General features: G+C 43.9%; 1 protein-coding gene across 6 annotated transcripts in view; it reads right to left on the reverse strand.

Annotated features, from left to right (window-relative positions):
* The window catches only part of afdna (afadin, adherens junction formation factor a), a 149863-nt gene that overhangs the window by 117815 nt on the left and 11095 nt on the right, over positions 1 to 20953 (reverse strand). The gene's annotated exons all lie outside the window — the stretch shown is intronic.

The raw sequence follows: 20953 nt of genomic DNA on the forward strand, positions 1-20953 counted from the left end.
TCATGACTGCGTAGCCAGACATAGTGCGAACTCCATCATCAAGTTTGCCGACGACAACACTGTCGTGGAACGTATCACTGATGGGGACAAGTCAGAATCGACCAGTTGACCAAATGGTGCCAGCACAATAACCTGGCTCTCAACACCAGCAAAACCAAGGAACTGATTGTGGACTCCGGAAGGGGTAGGATGGGGTCCCACAGTCCCGTTTATATCAATGAGTCGATGGTGGAAAGGGTCAAGAACATCAAATTCCTGGGCGTTCATATTTCTGAAACTCTCTCCTGGTCCCAGAACACCGATTATAATAATAATAATAATAATAATAATAATAATAAATTTTATTTGTTGGGTGCCTTTCACACATCTCAAGGACACCTTACATAGATTAACAGGAATATAAACATATAATCAGAGTAAAATAAATAATAAAGACATCACAGAGACACAAACTAAAAACAGAATTCAGTCCAAAAACAGAAAATCAAAAACACAATGTGAAGAGAGAATAGCGACAGCCAAAGCGCGCCAACGTCCACTCTCCCTCCACGGCAGCCGTCTTGGACAAAGACTAACAGGATTACATTACAGACAAAAAAATATATTAAAAAAAGGCACAATGTCCAGTCCCCACCCCAAGTTCACCCCAAAGTCAGGCCTATTGAGGCCACCGCAATTGCCTCTACGGAGGCCCGATGTTCCTGGCCATTCTCACTGATCTTGCCCCGGCGTCGGGAGAGTCCTCTCAGCGGCTGGGCCACCTGGAACGGCCGCTTTCTAGTTGGAGACCGCGGCTTCCGAAGCCCACAAGCTCGCCCCGGTTTGGAGCTCCCAGGCTCCCGATGATGAAGTCGGCATCGCCCGCTCCGCGCTCCGCAGACCCGCAGCCCGGAGGTGTTGAACACGGCGGTCTCAGCTCACCGGAGTTCCAGCGCATCGATCCAGCGCGGCGACCCAGGCAAGGCATTGCCCGCTCCGCTCCACGAAAGCGCTCCAGCACTGTGCCACCACCGAGGCCGAGGTGCTGGGCGGTCCCCGCCAGGAAACGACATTCCAAGCCCGCTGGTAGGCCACGAGGACGGGTCGACGGGCAGCCCGGAGAAAAAGCTGCCTCACCGACCAGGTAGGGACCTAGAAGTAGAGTTGACACCTACCCCCCACAATCAAAAGTCCATATCCCCAACGAACGAAAAACAGGACTCACTAAAAACTATTAAAAAAAAGCGAATTAAAACGGACGGCTGCTGGCTAGCAGCCGTTCCTCAAGATGGCTCCTCCTCCTGATGCAATCATAAAGAAAGCACATCAGCGCCTCTACTTCCTGTGAAGATTATGGAGAGTCCGTATGTCAAGGAGGACTCTCTCGAACTTCTACAGGTGCACAGTAGAGAGCATGCTGACCGGTTGCATCATGGCTTGGTACGGCAACCTAAGCGTCCAGGAGCAGAAAAGGCTGCAAAAAGTCGTAACCACTGCCCAGTCCATCATCGGTTCTGATCTCCCTACCATCGAGGGGATCTATCGCAGTCGCTGCCTCAAAAAGGCTGCCAGCATCATCAAGGACCCACACCATCCTGGCTACACACTCATCTCTCCGTTGCCATCAGGTAGAAGGTACAGGAGCCTGAAATCTGCAACATCCAGATTCAGGAACAGCTTCAGATTACTAAACACAACTTCAAACAAGCTATGAACTAATACAAACTATTGCACTTTATCTGTTTACTGATGTGTGTGTATATATATTTTTTTTGGTATATGGACACACGGATCTGATCTGTATTTATGACAACAATATCCTGTTGTGTTGCAGCAAATGCACGAATTTCATTGTCCTATCTGGGACATGTGACAATAAACTCTCTTGACTTGACTATTTTGTGCACGAGCTTTGCATTCCTTCATTTCAATCAGATTAAGCCGATTGAAGACCGGTTTCTTGACATTATGTTCCATTACTGCCCATTAGCAATCTGGATTTGAAGTTCTAAATATAAAAAACTTCACCATGAAGACATCCTCGAGTTTAAAAAAAAATGTGAATGACACAAATATTATGACGAGGGGAAGAGGATGAAAGAGGTATTATTTCTAATTTTCCATGATGTAAGCATTGCTGGCATGGTTAAGCATGTATAGCTCTCTTTAAAAAGGTGCTGGTGATCCACCACCTTGAACCATCACAGTCTTGACTGATCTCCCAAAATATTGTTGGAAAGGGAGTTCAACGATTCTGACAATTAAGGAATAACAATCTACTTTTAAGTAAATATTGCATGCAACTTGATGGAAAACCCATGCTCTTCAAAGCACTTATCCATCTTAATGGTACAAGTTGTTGGTTTGAGAGGTGCTGTCAGAGTAGACAAGGTAAGTAACTGTAGTCCATTTTGTGAATGGTGCACATTGCAGCCAAATGACTATTTGGGTGGGATGGGATATTGTGTTCTGAATAATGCTTTGTTTCCCAAGTGCTACTGGAGGTACGTTCATCTAAGTCAGGGGTCGGCAACCGTAGGCCCCCGGGCCGAATGCGGCCCGTAACCCGAAATCATCCGGCCCGCAGGTGGATTTTTTTCCCCCCGCAATCATCCAGCCCCCCCCCCCCGAGCTTGGCCGAGTGCGGTCGAGCTCTGGCTGTACCGCATCCTGCGCAAAGCCGCTGGCACGGCCACGCACCTTCTGTGAACATGTTTAAGAAAGAACTGGAGATGCTGGAAAAATTGCAGGAGAAACTCAGCGGGTGAGACATGCAAGGATTGCATGAGGCTGCTTCACCAGCTGAGTTTCTCCAGCATTTTTGCCTACTTTCTGTGAACACGTGATTTGATGCCTGGCGGGATGGGGGCGGGATCCATGTGTACATGTGATAGATGTGGCCCGCCATCCGCTCACAGACATGCGTCCCGGCCCCTATGCAGAACAAGGTTGTCGACCCCTGACCTAAGTCGAAAGTATTCCATTTGTACTTTACAGATGGTAAGATGGAAGGTTTATTATTGTCATGTGTATCGGGATACAGTAAATGACTGTTTAGCGTGCTATCCAGGTAAAACCATTGACACATGATTACAATCAAAACCATACACAAATACAACAAGTAGTGCAAAAATAAATGAAACAGAGTGCAGAATATATTGTTACAACTACAGAGAACTTTTTTTCAAGCTTTTCTATCTTTTATCCAACAGGAGGGGGGAGAAGAGGGAATGACCAGAGTGTATGTACTCCTTGATCACATTGGCTGCTTTCCCGAGGCAGCATGAAGTGTTGATAGTTAATTGAGAGTGGGGTTGCGAAATAGGCAGTTTATGTGATGTACTGAACTACATTCACAACTATCTGCAATTTCTTGCAGCCTTGGGTAGAGCAGTTGCCAAACTAAGCAATGATGTATCCCAATAGGATGTTTTCTATGGTGCATCTACAGAAATTGCTATGGATCATTTGAGATATGTTAAATTTCCTTCATCTACTGAGGAATTAGAGGTATTGGTGTGATTTCTTGGCCACAGCATCAATGTGACTGTAAGGGACTCAACAATGACCTCAGGGCAGGCACAGAACGTTTTGAAAGGAAAGGTGAGCATCCAAATCAAACAGAAGATCAAACAGAACAACTTGTCTTCCAACTTCAGACTGTGCACGCCATACGCAATAAGCAGCAGCCAAATGTCATGGTTCACATTGGTACCAACGACTGGGGAGATAGAGCTCTAGGGGCTAGCGGAATCAAGGGATATGGGGCAGGCAGCTCAACATCAAGGCAGGCACGTGTTACTGATTGTAGATGATCAGCCATGGTCACAATGAATGGCAGTGCAAGCTCGAAGGCTGAAAGGGCCAAATAGTTTCCTCCTGCACCTATTTTCTATATTTCTATCCTCCAAAGAGAATTTAAGGAGTTAGATACAACATTTAAAAACGTGGTCCTCTAGGGTTGCAATCTTAGGATTACACATTAGCAAAATAAAAGAGATTCTACATTTGGTGGAGCTCAGAGGCTGGTGGAGGAAAGAGGGCTTTAGGTAAAGAACTTGGGTTGAGCCAGAAAAGTTGGGGAGATGGTAAATGAGTACTTTATATTGGTAATCACTGAGAAAGTAGGCAAATGCCTTCGGCTCCATTCCTCGGCCACATTCCGGGAAATCTGATCGCCTAGCTGTGCTTTTACTCCCTGCCAATAAACAAAAACTGAAGCAGGAAGATCCAGTACAGAAAGCTGTTCAATACTGGTCGGCGGACACGGATGGCATCCTACGCAACTGTTTTGCATCAGTGGATTGATGCATATTGACGGATTCTGCAGCCAACCCGAATGAGTCCACTGAAGCAAGACTTCATCAGTAAGTGCGTAGAGGAGTGCACACCAAAGAAGACAATCCGAGTGTTCCTCAACTGGAAATATAGAAAATAGGTGCAGGAGTAGGGCATTCGGCCCTTCAAGCCAGCACCACCATTCAATATGATCATGGTTGATCATCCAAAATCAGTACCCTTTTACTGCTTTTTCCTCATATCCCTTGATTCCATTAGCCCCAAGATCCAAATATGAGGAAATATTATATAATAGAACCGCTCAGATAGTGACTTTTATATGCTAGGTAATTTGCAAAAGAAAAACTTAAGGTTTTCAGAAACACATGGGTCCTAGAGAAATAAAGTGCAAAGAGACACATACAGCGAACAGATGAATCAAAACATAGAAACGCTAATCTGAACCTGCATAGCTTAGTTTATTGCTTTGAGGCAATTATATCACTGGAGGAAATTGTATTTGATATGATTTTGTGATGCTGAGTTCGAGACAATCCCAGGCTGAGAGATAACAGAATCTGTAATTTAGCTTTGGCTAAGTTAAATTATAATGAGATTGGGATAAGGGATAGGATGTGTGTGAAAGGGAGTAGTTGCTTGTAGAGGAAAAGAATTAGATTGATGGATATGTGACCTCCCTATGTTTATAGAAAGTCGAAGAAGCAGATGTAATTCTGATGTAATGGTCTGAGTTGTGAATTTACGCTTTGTTCTGTAATATTTGTAAAAGACCTTGTAGTGAGATTGGAAATCCAGCTTCCAGATAGCAGGAAAGAGGCCGTAAATTAAAATTAAGTTGTATCCTTGCACCAAGCACTTATTAATTAAGTTGACAGATTTACGACCCATGTATGCTTGGTTGGGAGGTGTGTGTGGGTTTTGAACTTCGAAACTGTAATTCGGCAAACTCATATAATTAATGTTTTAATACATAGGTAATAGTATTTTAAACGGTAAAATTGTAGTGAAACAATCTATGAAATGTATTGTGCCTTAGTAGGACTGTAAACATTAGACTTTGTTTAGATTTATAGAAATATCTTTCTTCTTGGTATGGAAAGTGTGTATGACTTGTGTGATCATTGTAATACATATGCATCTTATATTCTGAGGAGTGGTCTTTGATAATTGAGCCTGCTGGGGTTTTGCTGTGTTGAAATGAAATAATTCTAAGCAAAGTTATAAAGCACAGGCAAACAAAGGTTGTAAGGTGAGGCCAGGGAATGGGGGATCATGTGGCTGATGTTATAAATCACCAGAAGGACTCAGATGATTGGTTACTATCTTGTCATACCCTCTGTATCTGAAATGTCTAATACCTATATAAATGCCATGAGTTCTATTACAATGTTACTCTTCTCTGGACCCACCGCAGAGCATCAACTCTGTGTTGGAAGGGTCAGAGATTAGTCTAGGTTGCCCAGCTGGAAACAGAGAAAAAAAGTTTGAGAGCCCTGGATTAACAGTGAAGAAATTGTGCCCTGCTTTGAAAACCTGATTGGATTTTTGGAAGTCATAGTGTTCTAAAAAGTGACAGAGATCGGTGTTGGGGTGGCTCCTGTTCATATTGTATATCAATATTTTGGATAAGGGATTTGAAGGCTTGATGGCCAAGTTTGCAGATGATACGAAGTCCCATCCGTCTACCCAACACCATTTCCTGCCTAATGTGAATTTCCTTCAGTTCCTCCGTCACCCTAGATCCTCTGGCCATGAGTACACCAGGGCGATTGTTTGTGTCTTCCTTAGTGAAGACAGATCCAAAGTACCTGTTCAACTCATTTGCCATTTCCTTGTTCCCCATAAGAAATTCACCTGTTTAAGTCTTCAAGGATACAACTTTGGTCGTAACTAATTTTTTCCTCTTCGCATACCTGAAGAAGCTTTTATTATCCTCCGTTATATTTTTGGCTAGCTTACCTTCGCACATCATTTTTTCTCCCCGTATTGCCTTTTTAGTTATCTTCTGTTGCTCTTTAAAAGTTTCCCAATTCTCTGGCTTCCCACTCATCTTTGCTATGTTATACTTCTCTTTTATTTTTATTCTGTCCCCGACTTCTTTTGTCAGCCAGAAAAATTCTCTCTATAAGAAAAATCCCCAAACACCTGTCCGACAGATCAAAAACACTCTTCAGGAGTCAGGTGTGGATTTGTCAATGACCACTGTCCGCAGAGGTCTTCATGAACAGAAATACCGAGGCTACACTGCAGGATGCAAACCACTGGTTAGCCGCAAAAATAGGAAGGCCAGGTTACAGTTTGCCAAGAAGTACTTAAAGTAAGTAAGTTTTATTTATATAGTATGTTTTAAGTCAACTCGCATTGACACCAAAGTGCTTTACATAAATTAAATAATAAGTTTCCATAAAAACCATAGAAAAAGGTTAAAAATAAATAAAGAAAGAAAATGGACACAACATTATAGAGTTCAACACAAACATCCCCCCACAGCATAATCAAAAATGTCCACTGTGGGGAAAGGCACCAGAAAGTTAAGTCCTCTTCCTCTGAAACACCCGAGGTCGGGGCCCATTTGTGGCCTTGCAGCCAGCCCGATGATTTTCAGGGCCCTCTTGCCGTGAAGATGGAACTCTGGCGGCGGGTGAAACAATTCCTCAAGCGGCTTGTAAAGTCTGGAGCGGCTGCCTCCTCCCCAGAGACCTGAGACCAGGGCACTCGTAGATCTCAGGCCGCGCCGGTTGGAGCTCCGACCCCGGCGAACTCAATCCCAGGCTCCGGGGCGCTCCAAATCTAGCACCGCCCGCGGCCGGACGCCCGCAGCCACAGCTCCACGATGTTGGGAGTCGGCGGCCACAGCGCTCCGGAGCTTACCGCACGGCGTTCCGGTAAGGCATCGCCTGCTCCGTGGCTCCGCTCCATGATGGTGCCCTTGCGCGGTGCCGCCGCCGAAGTTGTAGTCCCGGCCGGTCCCGACAGGAAACGCCGCTCCATTCTCGATGGTAGGCCGCGAGGACGGGGCGAAGAAGCAGCTCGGAGGGATGCTGCCTCTCCGACCAGGTAGGTGACTAAGAATTAAAGTTTCACCTTTCCCCACCCCCACCCACCACATAAAAGACCTCCACTAACATTTTGGACAGGACTTAAAATAAAAAAAGGTGAAGAGACGGACTGCAGGCAGGCTGCCATACACAGACGGCGCCCACTCCTGCACATCCGCCATTAAAAGAGCAACCACAGTTCTGGAAAAAAGGTCTTGTGGACACATGAGACGAAGATTAACATACCAGAGTGATGGCAAGAGTAAAGTATGGAGGAGAGAAGGAACTGCGCAAGATCCAAAGCAAACCACCTCATCTGTGAAACACAGTGGTGGGGGTGTTATGGCCTGGGCATATTTGGCTGCTGAAGGTACTGGCTCACTAATCTTCATTGATGATACAACTGCTGATGGTAGTATCATAATAAATTCTGAAGTGTATAGACACATCCTATCTGCTCAAGTTCAAACAAATGCCTCAAAACCCATTGGCCAGCAGTTCATTCTACAGCAAGACAATGATCCCGAACATACTACTAAAGCAACAAAGGAGTTTTTCCAAAGCTAAAAAATTGTCAATTCTTCAGTGGCCAAGTCAATCACCCGATCAGAACACAATTGAGCATGCCTTTTGTATGCTGAAGAGAAAGCTGAAGGAGACTAGCCCCCAAAACAAGCATGAGCTAAAGATGGCTGCAATACAGGCCTGGCAGAGCATCACCAGAGAAGACACCCAACAACTGGTGATGCCCATGAATTGCAGACTTCAAGCAGTCATTGCATGAAAAGGATATGCAATAAAATACTAAACATGTCTACTTTCATTTACATGACATTTCTGTATCCCAAACATTATGGTGCCCTGAAATGAGGGGGACTATGTATAAACACTGCTGTAATTTCCACATGGTGAAACCAAAATGTATTAAAATGGCCTTTATTAAAATCTGTCAATGTGCATTTTAACCACGAGATCTTTTCTATTACAAATCTCAAATTGTGGAGAACAGAGGCAAATAAATAAATGATGGGTCTTTGTCCCAAACACTGTATATCACACTAGAGCCTGTTACACTTCTTTACCTGTTAGGGAGTTCTATTAATTGATTTTTTGCTTGCTGCCTTGTAATAGTAACAATAATAATCCGGACTGCACACTCATTTCAAATATCAATGGTTCCTTAATATTACTTGTACCAAGGTACAGCGAAAGTCTTTTTTGCATACAGATCATTAAGATTATTGCCACAATAAGTACATTCCCTAGTTAAGTGCATAATGCTTAAAAACAGCCCACTGAGTCAATGTGCAAGAGTCGCCAGATTTTGGTATAAATACCCAACAATTAGATGGTATTGTCATGGACAGTGGGTTTAAATTTATACAGACACACGTACGATAAGAGTGGCCATCCTAACTTTCAAAATATTGTGTGCACTTTTGGATAACAAACTTTAGGAGAATGTTTAGAGGCCGCAAAGCGTAATTACAGGCAAAGTGCCATAAAGTACATTCTTGAACTACTGACTTCAACACTTTCTTTTAGCCATTGTCTCAGTCTACTTCTGGGCTGTTTTTGGCCCCATACTTGGACTAAGACAGCTTACCTATAAAATTAACTTACTCCACATTTGTGGTTAGGAATTTTTCCTACTTCCCAGTATGAGTGGTTTTGTCGCTTGTTCTGATTCGTCACTACACTATCAATGAACAGTAATGAGTAGTTCAAGAGAAGAAACTGGTAGTGTGATACCACATAGAGTTGAGACTTAAATGGAAAGTTGCAAATAAATTAAAACAAAAATAGCAATCAATGAATCATAAATACAGAATTGATAAAGAAGATATACATCAGCCTATTCTGTTCATACTCAACAATGCAGAATAATCATTTATTTATAGAAAAAAAGCAAATAGGCTCAACCATTTTCATAAACTTTTGCTGCACTGCTTTGCCAAGAGAAAAAAATTGGAGAAATATAAACATATTTTTAAGTCTAAAGTAAATGTTAAACCCACAACGAATAACTTCAAATGGACTATTGTTCGTATTCATTAACACTGATCGTTCCTACTTTCTACAGCTGATTCAACAGAAACCAGCTGCACTTGTTGCCAAAACAAGCCACACAAGAGATATTATTGCTAAACATGTGGGAGTAACTTGGCAATCTATTTGCATTCTTTCAAGACTTGTGAATAGTTTATTGTTAAAGTTTATACATACATTTAAGAGTTATGGACTTTAAGTAAGCAGGTTTTGCCTCAAGCTGCTCCCGTACCCTCCAACACTACCTGTCCTACACTTAGTAGACAAAAACATTCAAAAAAAAGAGTAAGAGTCATGCAGTAAGTAATTCAGTCCCATGCAGCAGTTTCTATTATGCTGCTCCGGATGCTTATTGGCCTCTTCATTGTTGAAGAGACATCTTGAGAAGAAAACACCAAGTGTCCATGGTTGCATAGTGACTCTTGCATGTCTACAACGTTAGTTGTTTAGGTATCAATGTGTCCATCTTCTCTAGAGTCTGCCCTGAAAGTGACACCACATACAGATGAGGTGGTGAATGCACATTGGCCTTCGTCAGTCAAGGAATTGAGTATAGAAGTTGGTGCGTTATGTTACAGTTCTGCAAGCTATTGGCGAGTCCGCACTTTGGAGTACCTGTACTAAAGCCCAAATGGTATGAAATTGCTTTTGAATTTGGTGACCTGCACTCTGCTTGAAATTGTATGAAATTGCATTTGAATTTGTGGCCTGCACTCTGGTTGGAATGGTATGAAATTGCATTTGAATTTGGTGGCCTGCACTCTGCTTGAAATTGTATGAAATTGCATTTGAATTTGGTGGCCTGCACTCAGCTTGAAATGGAATTTCAAGGAATAGCCGTGAGTGAACTGCCAGCCCACCAGCCGTGAGTGACTGAACTGCCAGCCCACCAGCCCTGAGTGACTGAGCTGCCAGCCCACCAGGCATGAGTGACTGAGCTGCCAGCCCAAGAATCCATTCAGCCCACAATGTCCATACTAGCCCTCTGGAAACCAGTCCCTTCAGCCCATAACACCCATACTAGCGCTCCAGAAAGCCCTGGATGTGGACTTCCAAAAGACCTTTGGAAACAAGGGAGCATTTATAGCATGGGTACAAATGCTTGCTAAGTTACAGAAATGGTAGGTCATGATGAAGAATTTTTTTTGAAAGGCGGAAAGCAAATAGTGGCATTCCCAAGAGATTTGTGCTAAGCCAACATTTTTCCTATCGTAACGACCTGGGCTTGGCAACTCAAACGTTGAGAGGAATTTAGATTAATTTATTGTGGTGAAAAATTTGCAAGACTACAAGGATCAGTGGATGGAACAAGACGGCTGCAGGCACAAATGTCTTAAACAATCAACATAAGGGCATTTTATTATTTAGTTTCTAATAGTGTTTTAATAATCAACCTCTCCTTATATATCCTTCATCTAACCAGAGCTGCAAAGCCACATTCAAATTAATTGGAACTCTAATCCTACATCAGATATGACTGGTGTAAGATCGGAGAGATGAATGCCTAGCGTTGGATCCCAATCATGCCAGGATCTACAAGCATTATTACACTTCACCTTCTTGCTTATGCCGTGCACAGCCTAAAGTTGTAAGACAACTTGACACTTCACCCGAAGCCAAGCAAGGGGATGGAATAACAGATATACCAGCATACATGTAACTCAGTATGTCCTTACTTAAGTGTACGAAGTGATGGTTGTTTTTAAAATCACATAACCAGATGTTAAGACATACACCACTGAAAGTAAACCTTATTAGAAACTGGAAATCAATAACTTAATTCACTTGATTTTAAACGATCATGCTGCAAATTTATTCAACAGGACATCTCAGGACCAAGGCAAACTTGTATACTGAAGTAACTGTACACGAGCATTAAAAAAAAGAATTCATTCAACAAAACATACTCTATGAACTGTTTAACACAGAAGAAAAGCTAAATTGTCAAATAAACTTCCACAATATTTACTTACCTCTATTACTCAATCCTCACTGCCAACAATGTCTGCCTACTTACATGGCAATGTCATGTGGAGATGTTAATTTAACGGGAATGATGATCGAATAAATGCCTCACTCCAGTAATGGTCAGACCTACTCTTTCCACGTGTCAAATGTCCAGTTACAAATCTCAAAGCACAGAAAGTGAAAGCAATATATCAATGACGGAAGTGGGTAGGAAGCCACAAACCAAAATGGCTTTACAAAAGAAATCCCCTTAACTTCATCATCTAACTAGTCAGAAAAGAGAACAATTATATTCATTCTAACAGCAACTAAATGAAGTGTCTTCAAGATTTTAGGCAACAATTAGTCATTTTAGGCATGCATATTAGAAAGCAGAAACCTAGCATAAGCAGAGGAAGAAAACCACTTCAAACTACCCACCTACACAGTCTGCTACCACCTGCCCTCTCTGTGGAATCTGTGGTTCCAAGTAGCCACTTCAGAACCCACAAAACAGAAGTGGATAAAGGCATCCTCAATCCCGCGGGACTGCCTACATTAGCAATGTATATTATACTTCAACTACTGAGAACACATCTCCATAAGATCTACCAATACCAATAAGTATCTACCAATACTCTCCTCCGCCTCGCAGAGCTGGTCCTTACCCTCGACAACTTCTCCAGTGCTGCCAAGTTTTGTCAGAGCATTTCACTATTCTAGTACCTGAAAATCAGTATTTTGTTGAGGAAATCAGTGTTTTTACGCGGTGCCATTTTGTTGAGAATTTTTTTTTAAATGTGCAGTCATGCCCATGTAAGAGTACAAGAATGCATAACTTGTTTATTGTGTATTTATAAAACAGTTTATTGTGTATTATATGTCATAGCTGCTTTCTTGCATCTCTCTCTCTCTCTCTCTATGTTGACTGCAGCCATCGTCAGCTTCAGTAAGGGAAGCTGGTCGCAATTGGTCGCAACGCCCCTCGGAGACTGCGTTTGATTGGCCGCCGAAGGACCAGCGCATTTATGTGATTGGACACAATGCCCTTGAAGACAGCGGCTGATTGGCCGCCAAATAATCGGACGCAAAAAATTGACAAATAGGAAAACAAAAAAAACAAAACATCGGAATTCTGATTAAAATCGGAAGAATATGCCTGATCTGCAGTTCCTACCTATTGAAGAAGAACCCTGGCCCGAAACAACAGATGCCGCCCAGCCCGCTGAGTTCCTCCAGCGCTCTGTGTTTTTTATTTAACTTTGACATTGAAGATAGACATAAAGCTGGAGTAACTCAGCAGGACAAGCAGCGACTCTGGAGAGAAGACCCTTCTTCAGACTGAACTGAACTCTCGTCGATGAGAGTACTTGTGATTGTCTGAAGAAGGGTCTCGACCCGTAATGCCACCCACTCCCACTCCCCAGAGCCGCCGCCCTTTCCGCTGAGCCACCCCAACCCCCCGTGTCTACCTTCAACTCAGAGCCAAATAAAAAACAGAGTGCTGGATGAACTCAGTGGGCCAGGCGGCACCCGCGGAGGGAACGAACCGGGAGCCGCCACGGGTCAGGGCTCCCCCGCCCCCCCAACAGGAAGGAACCGCAGATGCAAAATGGCAAATGATTCCGGGAATGCCAAGGCGAGAGGGTGAGAGAGAGGGAGAGGGATACGAGAGGGGAGCGAGAGAGAGAGGGAAGGAGAGAGAGTGCAAGAGAGAGTGAGAAAGAACAAGAGACAGAGAGACCCCAATCCAAGCACCGCAGCAGACCAACGCCCACAAAAACAATCATCCAAATCTTGAAAACCAATAGATTTAATCTGTTACAATCCCCAGAAGTACAGCATGACCCCCCACATCCCTGCATTTTCCAAGCAGCAAGATCCCAAGTCAACCCCACTGGGCTACCACTCCTCCATTGCCGAGTGGCATGCCAATGAAACAGGAAGTCGGGCTGATCCCGGCCGCTCCACCTCGTTGTTACGATTATCTATGGTCGATTTTGCGTTGTTAAATACGGACCTCTAAAAAATCCGTATTTAACAACGCAAAACCATATATCCGTATTCTTATCGCATTTCCGTACAAAATACAGAAAAGCCGTACTACTTGGCAACTCTGCTTCTCCTTCGACTCCTCCCACTTCCTCCAAATCCAAGGCGTAGCTATGGGCACTCACATGGGCCCTAGCTACGCCTGCTTCTTTGTGGGGTATGTCGAACAATCACTGTTCCAGGCGTACACTGGCCCTCCGTTACATTGACGACTGCACCCATGCAGAACTCACTGACTTCATCAACTTCACTACCAATTTCCATCCTGCACTCAAATTCACTTGGACCATCTCCAACTTCTCCCTCCCGTTTCTAGATCTCACGTCACAGGAAACAGACTATTGACCGACATTGACTACAAACCTACTGACACCCATCCGCTGATCTAGGTGTCAGCTGCTATACATCGGTGAGACCAAGCGTAGGCTTGGCGATCGCTTCGCCCAACACCTCCGTTCGGTTCGCAATAACCAACCTGATTTCCCAGTGGCTCAGCACTTCATCTCCCCCTCCCATTCTGAATCCGACCTTACTGTCCTGGGCCTCCTCCATGGCCGGAGTGAGGCCCACCGTAAATTGGAGGAGCAGCACCTCATATTTCGCTTGGGCAGTTTACACCCCAGCAGTGTGAACATTCACGAATCCAATTTCAAGCAGTCCGTGCTTTCTCCTCCCCTCCCCAGCTCTCCATCAGCCCACTATCTCCGCCTCTTCCTTTCTTCTTCCCGCGCTCTCCCCCCCCACATCAGTCTGAAGAAGGGTCTTGACCCGAAACGTCGCCTATTTCCTTCACTCCATATATGTTGCCTCACCGCTGAGTTTCTCCAGCATTTTTGTCTACCCATTCACACAAGTTCTGTTATCCCACTTTCCTCACCCACTCCCTACACATTAGGGGCAATTTTACCGAGATAAGTTAAGCTACAAAGCCAATGCATTGTTGGGATGTGGGAGGAAACCCATACGTTTGCAGGACCCGAGGACAGGATCAAACAGAACTCTGGCGTGTGAAGGGCCTGTCCCACTTGGGCGTCATTTTCGTGTCACGACACGCGGGTCATGCCGCGCATTACACGCGCATGGTGCATGGTGATGTGGCGCCCCAGGATTTTGGAATGTACAAAATCTTCTCGCGCCATCTGCGTGACGCGCAAATGACGACCAAGTGGGACAGGCCCTTGAGGCAGCAAGTCCACCAGCTGTGCCACTATATTTTGTTTTCCAACAGACAAAAAGGTATACGAAACTATCCATTTTCAGTCTTATATCTAAGTGACACTATGTCCCCCTTTAGAGCTATCGGGCAGTACATTGGCCATAAAGATGCTGCCTAAAAGTGCCAGAGACCCAGATTTGACCCTGAATATGGGTGCTGTCTGTATGCTTTTCCCTTTGATCGCATAGGTTTAAACATAGAAACATAGAAATTAGGTGCAGGAGTAGGCCATTCGGCCCTTCGAGCCTGCACCGCCATTCAATATGATCATGGCTGATCATCCAACTCATTACCCAGTACCTGCCTTCTCTCCATACCCCCTGATCCCCTTAGCCACAAGGGCCACATCTAACTCCCTCTTAAATATAGCCAATGAACTGGCCTCAACCACCCTATGTGGCAGAGAGTTCCAGAGATTCACCACTCTCTGTGTGAAAAAAGTTCTTCTCATCTCGGTTTTAAAGGATTTCCCCCTTATCCTTAAGCTGTGACCCCTTGTCCTGGACTTCCCTAACATCGGGAACAATCTTCCTGCATCTAGCCTGTCCAACCCCTTAAGAATTTTGTAAGTTTCTATAAGATCCCCTCTCAATCTCCTAAATTCTAGAGAGTATAAACCAAGTCTATCCAGTCTTTCTTCATAAGACAGTCCTGACATCCCAGGAATCAGTCTGGTGAACCGTCTCTGCACTCCCTCTATGGCAATAATGTCCTTCCTCAGATTTGGAGACCAAAACTGTACGCAATACTCCAGGTGTGGTCTCACCAAGACCCTGTACAACTGCAGTAGAACCTCCCTGCTCCTATACTCAAATCCTTTTGCAATGAAAGCTAACATACCATTCGCTTTCTTTACTGCCTGCTGCACCTGCATGCCTACCTTCAATGACTGGTGTACCATGACACCCAGGTCTCGCTGCATCTCCCCCTTTCCCAATCGGCCACCATTTAGATAATAGTCTGCTTTCCCGTTTTTGCCACCAAAATGGATAACCTCACATTTATTCACATTTATCCACATTATACTGCATCTGCCAAACATTTGCCCACTCACCCAGCCTATCCAAGTCACCTTGCAGTCTCCTAGCATCCTCCTCACAGCTAACACTGCCCCCCAAATCTAAAGACGGGTGCTCGTTCCCTCCACATTCCAAAAGTGTGCAGGAACCTTTTTCTGATCCAACCCAAAACGTAATATTTTCCTTTTGTCCAGAGATTCTGTCTGACCTGTTGAGTAACTCCAGTTTTTGTGTCTATCTTCAGTTTAAACCAGCATCTGCAGCTCCTTCCTACACACGATATACGATAGAACTTTATTAATCCCAGGAGTGAAGAGTGTGTGTGTGTGTGTGTGTGGTGTGTGTGGTGTGTGTGTGCGAATAAAACACTCTTGACTCGCATCGCTAATGTGTGGGATATAACTAGTGTACGGGTGATCGGTGGTCGGCGTGGACTCGGTGGGCCGAAGGGCCTGTTTCCACGCTGTATCTTTAAATTATACTAAAAACACTAAAACCAGAGGAAATCTAAAGAAGGGTATCTACCAGAGATGCTGGATGCTCTATGGAGTTCCCCCGCACAATTAAAGCATGGAATAGTCTTCACCCTACCATAGTTACCCAACCAGATGCAACTAAATGTAAGTTAGCTCTTTTCTCCCAAGAACCCTTTTTTTGCTTAAGTCCCAGTCAAGAGTCAAGAGAGTTTTATTGTCATGTGTCCCAGATAGGGCAATGAAATTCTTGCTTGCTGTAGCACACCAGAATATGTAAACAGAATATGTCCCGGGTGCTTGCCAAGCTGGGCAAAATGGCACGGCTGTTAAGTTGGCCGGAGGGACTTTAGGTCATCACTGACACACGGGCAACCATTAATTTCGAGCCCTGTAATCCATTTTATTCATGTGCACTTCAATCTTAAAATTTTGGAAAAGAAACCCGCTGAAAGTACTAGCATCAGGAAATTGGGCATAATTTTGTGGCTACTTTTTTGCCAGTGTGCAAATGCATCTACTTTGTGGAAAGGCGACCCATTTAAAGCTTACAAAATGGTTTTCAACTAAGCAAGAGGTTTCCCACAAAGCAGAATTGCAAACTTCAATTTAAAATGATCATATACTTGGACAATACTCTATAGCCAGAGCTGCCACATTTTGTCAAGAGCATTTCAGTATTCTAGTACCTGAAAATCTTGCTGAGGAAATCAGTACTTTTACACGGTGCCATTTTGCTGAAAATGTTGTTTTTATATGTGCGGTCATACCCATGTAAGAGTACAAGAATGCATAACTTTCCTACCAATCGACATGTCTTCTATGCACCTTACTTGACAGTGCATTCATTGGCATCTCTTTGTATACTTCTGTTTGAACGGATGCTTTCTGCTTTTAGCACCAGATGATGATGTAGAAGCCATTTTGGAAGCCTCTCCCTCCCTCGCTCTCTCCCTCTTTCCTCCTCCCTCTCTTATTCCTTCTCTCCCTCTCTCCTTCTCCCTGCCCGAACAGTTTGTGATCCATAGCGCTCTGTGTAAAGGCAATAGCACTCCAGCTGGTAGCGCTATAATTAGAAACCATAGCGCTGTTCGTTTAAATTCCCACGCACTAAACTGACAGTGCTGTTTAAACCTGTAGTGGGACAGGCAGTGGGATAGTCAAAGCTTATAAAATTAATCATCCAGATCTTGAAATTTAAAATATTAATAGATTTAATCTGCTATAATTTTTAGAGTTACAGTATGACTTTTTATATCCTTGCATTTTTTAAGCAGCAAGATGAAACAGGAAGTCGGGACGATTTTTTAAAAATCTGTATTTTACAAAGTAAATCCGTACATCCGTATTCTTATCGCATTTCTGTACAAAATACGGAAAATCCGTACTACTTGGCAGCTCTACATAGCTAACCAAGATGGATATGATTGGATAATTTCCTTGTCAATGAAGTTCAGTGACTACAAGAGTGTTTAATTGACATTTGCACTAGGACAATGGCATTCTTCCTCAGTGCAGGTCTACAGGCACATTAAATGCAACAACACATTAAATAAATATCCAGTACATTTTATTCTAGGAAAACAAGATCCCGATAGTGCAAGTACAAAGTGTAACCTCAGTAGTTCGGTGCTGTGGTAAGGTGGTGCAGTGTTGTTCAAGGGCCTGATGATGTTGTTCTTGAACCTGGAGGTAACTGTTCTCAGGCTCCTGCACCTTCTTCCCAATAGTAGCAGTGAGATGAGAACATGGCCGGGGTAGTGTGACTACTCTGATTTTACTTACTAAGTTACTTTGTTGAGACAGCTCTTCCCATAGATTCCTTCGACAGTTGGGAAGTCAATGCCTGTGATAGATTGGGCACTGTCCACCATTATCAGTAGCCTCGTCTACCTACTGGCTGGCATTGCTCCCCCAGACATCAGGAGAGCTGTTGCAAGCGTCTGAAACAATTGACAGACGATAGACACCCATTACACAACCATGTGTCCCCTCCTAGGCGATTAAAATCCCGTGAGAGCTTCCTAACCAGCATCACCCTATCGGAAACAACACCCACTGAAGCTCGCCTCCAGATGTGGAAGAACAGTCTAGCCACTGTCCCGGTTTCCACCAAGATGGGCATACCAGCAGCAGAGCGCTTACCACCAGGTGCTGATGAACACTGGCTGAACTTGAGATGTCTCAACCGACTGCAAACCGGGGTCAGGCGGTCAAGGGTGACAATGCACAAATGAGGCTACATCGAGGGTACAACAACCTGCGACTGTGGCACACAGACCAAGACAATGCAACGCCTACTGCACTGCCCAACACTGGATAATCCATGTAATACTACAGACCTTGCACTTAACACTCCAACAGCGCAACGATGTGTACAGCATAAGGACATGGAAGAAGAAGTAGCCTCCTTCCTCCTGATGCTCGAATTACCAAAGTAGGCCATGATCTCCATCATACATACACCTGTAGAAACGTGCCAAATCTCCTCAAATGTCTTGTGAGGGCATTCCTGAGCTTTCTTTTTAATCACAATGTGCTTGATGTTCCCCTCATGATTCCAGTACCTGTAGTCTTGCGTTTTTATTAAATATTATCCAGAAGGCAAACGACAGACTAGGAGATAGAAAACTAAAATAAGAAATAATCAGGTCAGGGTCATAATTGCAAACCTATCAACAAAAATGTATTGTAGTACATGCACATCATTGTTGCCTAAAAATAAACAAGTAATTTCAATGTTGGCACATGACTATTAACTTAATATATTACTATTGTACTACTTCGTTCTACTACTACTATCTACTTTGTGGAGTACTCACTACTCTTTTTTATCCAAAACAAGATAAAGGACAGATGAAATTACCAAGAGAGCATTCATTGATCCAGAGCTCGTTTCCAGTATTGATTCAAATTGGCAAAACAGAACCTTAAATTAATTTTAATTCTACCACAAATACAAGACATTCACAAATTTCACATGCAGAAATGAAAACTAGCAAAATAATCTTATTGCCCTGAAAAATCAAATAATTTTTAAGTCAACTCACTTAGAACATAGCTTGTTTACTCATCCAAGTTGGTTTTGATAAATTACAATTCAGATTCCTTTCATAAAGTTTTTAATTGAAGGAAAAACAAATGAATTTTCTAAAAAACATCCAAGATCCATATGAATGTGAATTTACAAAAGCTGTAAGCATTCTCTAGAATTTATTTTGTTTCTTTCATGAACCAAAGCAATGATGCGTGGCCATCTAGGCAAATATCATTTAGGAAATTTCAACAACCCCAATGAATTATTTGATGATATTTGGTTTTACCATGGCTGAACAAATCCATTTTGTGAAATTAGAATTAATCAGTGTAAAACTGAGCATCCTCAATCTATTACTAGTTTATCCTGCAAACGGTTGAAGCAGTGGTAATGAATTTCTCTCCATAAAATATATTATTGATTATCATGGTTGCCAGGCAATTTGCAGGTTGGAATTTTACTGATTTGATGACAAAGGTGTTCAAACCTCAGTTACATCTGAAGTCAGAGTGCCCTCCACCGGCTTTTGCCTGTTTAACCAATGCCATATTGTATGGCTGGAAAATTTCCCTCAATGTTATCATATGGATATTCAAAAGTATTGGAACAAAGACATTCATTCTGAACAATCATTGCCGATAGCTTGTTTACCAAAGAGAGCTGAGGGAATGCTCTGTGTTCCATTTCACAGAGATATGGCTCAACCCCAGCTCCCCATACTCAGCCTGAAGATTTCTCCATCCACCGTATGGACCAACGCAGGCATCTGGGAAAGGGAGAGGTGTGGCCAACTCTTCATGGTGCTCAGACGAGGCAGTTCCGTCTAACTCCTGCTCTCCACCACCTGGAACATCTGGCGGTGAAGTGTCTCCCCTTCTACCTACCGAGAGAATTCACCTCCATCATCCTGACCGCGGTCTACGTCTGTCTAACAAGCTGTGGTCAACAAACACTAGACAGCTTACCCCAAAGCCTTTACCATCATAGCCAGGGACTTCAACAAAGCCAACCTGAAAAAAATCACTCCCAAACTACCACCAACATGTCGTCTGAAGCACCAGAGGATTAAACACCCTTGACCACTGCTATACGGCCATCAAGGATGCCTATCGCTCTATCCCCCGATCCCACTCCAGGGAATCCGACCATTCAGCAGTGCTGCTTTTTCCCACATACAGGCAGCAACTGAAGAGCGCACCCCCAGATGGTCTGGGGAGGCAGAGGAACAACTAAAGGACTGCTTGGAGTCAATAGACTGGGCAATGTTCAAGGACTCGGCATTGGACCTGAATGAATACGCCACAGTCGTTACAGACTTCATAAGGAAATGTGTGGAGGACTGCGTTCCTACAAAAACCTTCCGAGTGTTTCCTAACCAGATGCCTTGGATGAACCAGGAGACCCGCGTTCTTCTGAGGACCAGATCCCAGGCATTCAGGTCTGGTGACATAGAGGTCTATAAGAAGTCCAGATACTGCCTGGACAAGGCCATCAAAAAGGCCAAAAGGGACTTCTGCTCAAAGCTGGAGAATGGGGCAGATGTTCAGCAACTGTGGCAGGGCTTGAATGCCATCACCTCCTACAAGGCAAAATCAGGAGGCAGCTCAAGCGACAGCGAAGCATCACTCCCTGGCGAGCTCAATGCGTTCTACACATGATTTACTAGGGAAAACACTGATGTGCCTTCCCAAGGCCCCATGGTATTACAGTCACAGAGGTCGACGCCAGAAAATCCTTCAGGGGGGTGAACCCTCGGAAAGAGCCTGGACCTGATGGTATATCCGGTCGAGTTCTCAAAACCTGTGCAGACCAACTGGCTGGAGTTTTTGCTGACATTTTCAACC

This window comes from Leucoraja erinacea, chromosome 8 (genome assembly GCF_028641065.1).
Source record: "Leucoraja erinacea ecotype New England chromosome 8, Leri_hhj_1, whole genome shotgun sequence".
Classification (NCBI taxonomy): domain Eukaryota; kingdom Metazoa; phylum Chordata; class Chondrichthyes; order Rajiformes; family Rajidae; genus Leucoraja; species Leucoraja erinaceus.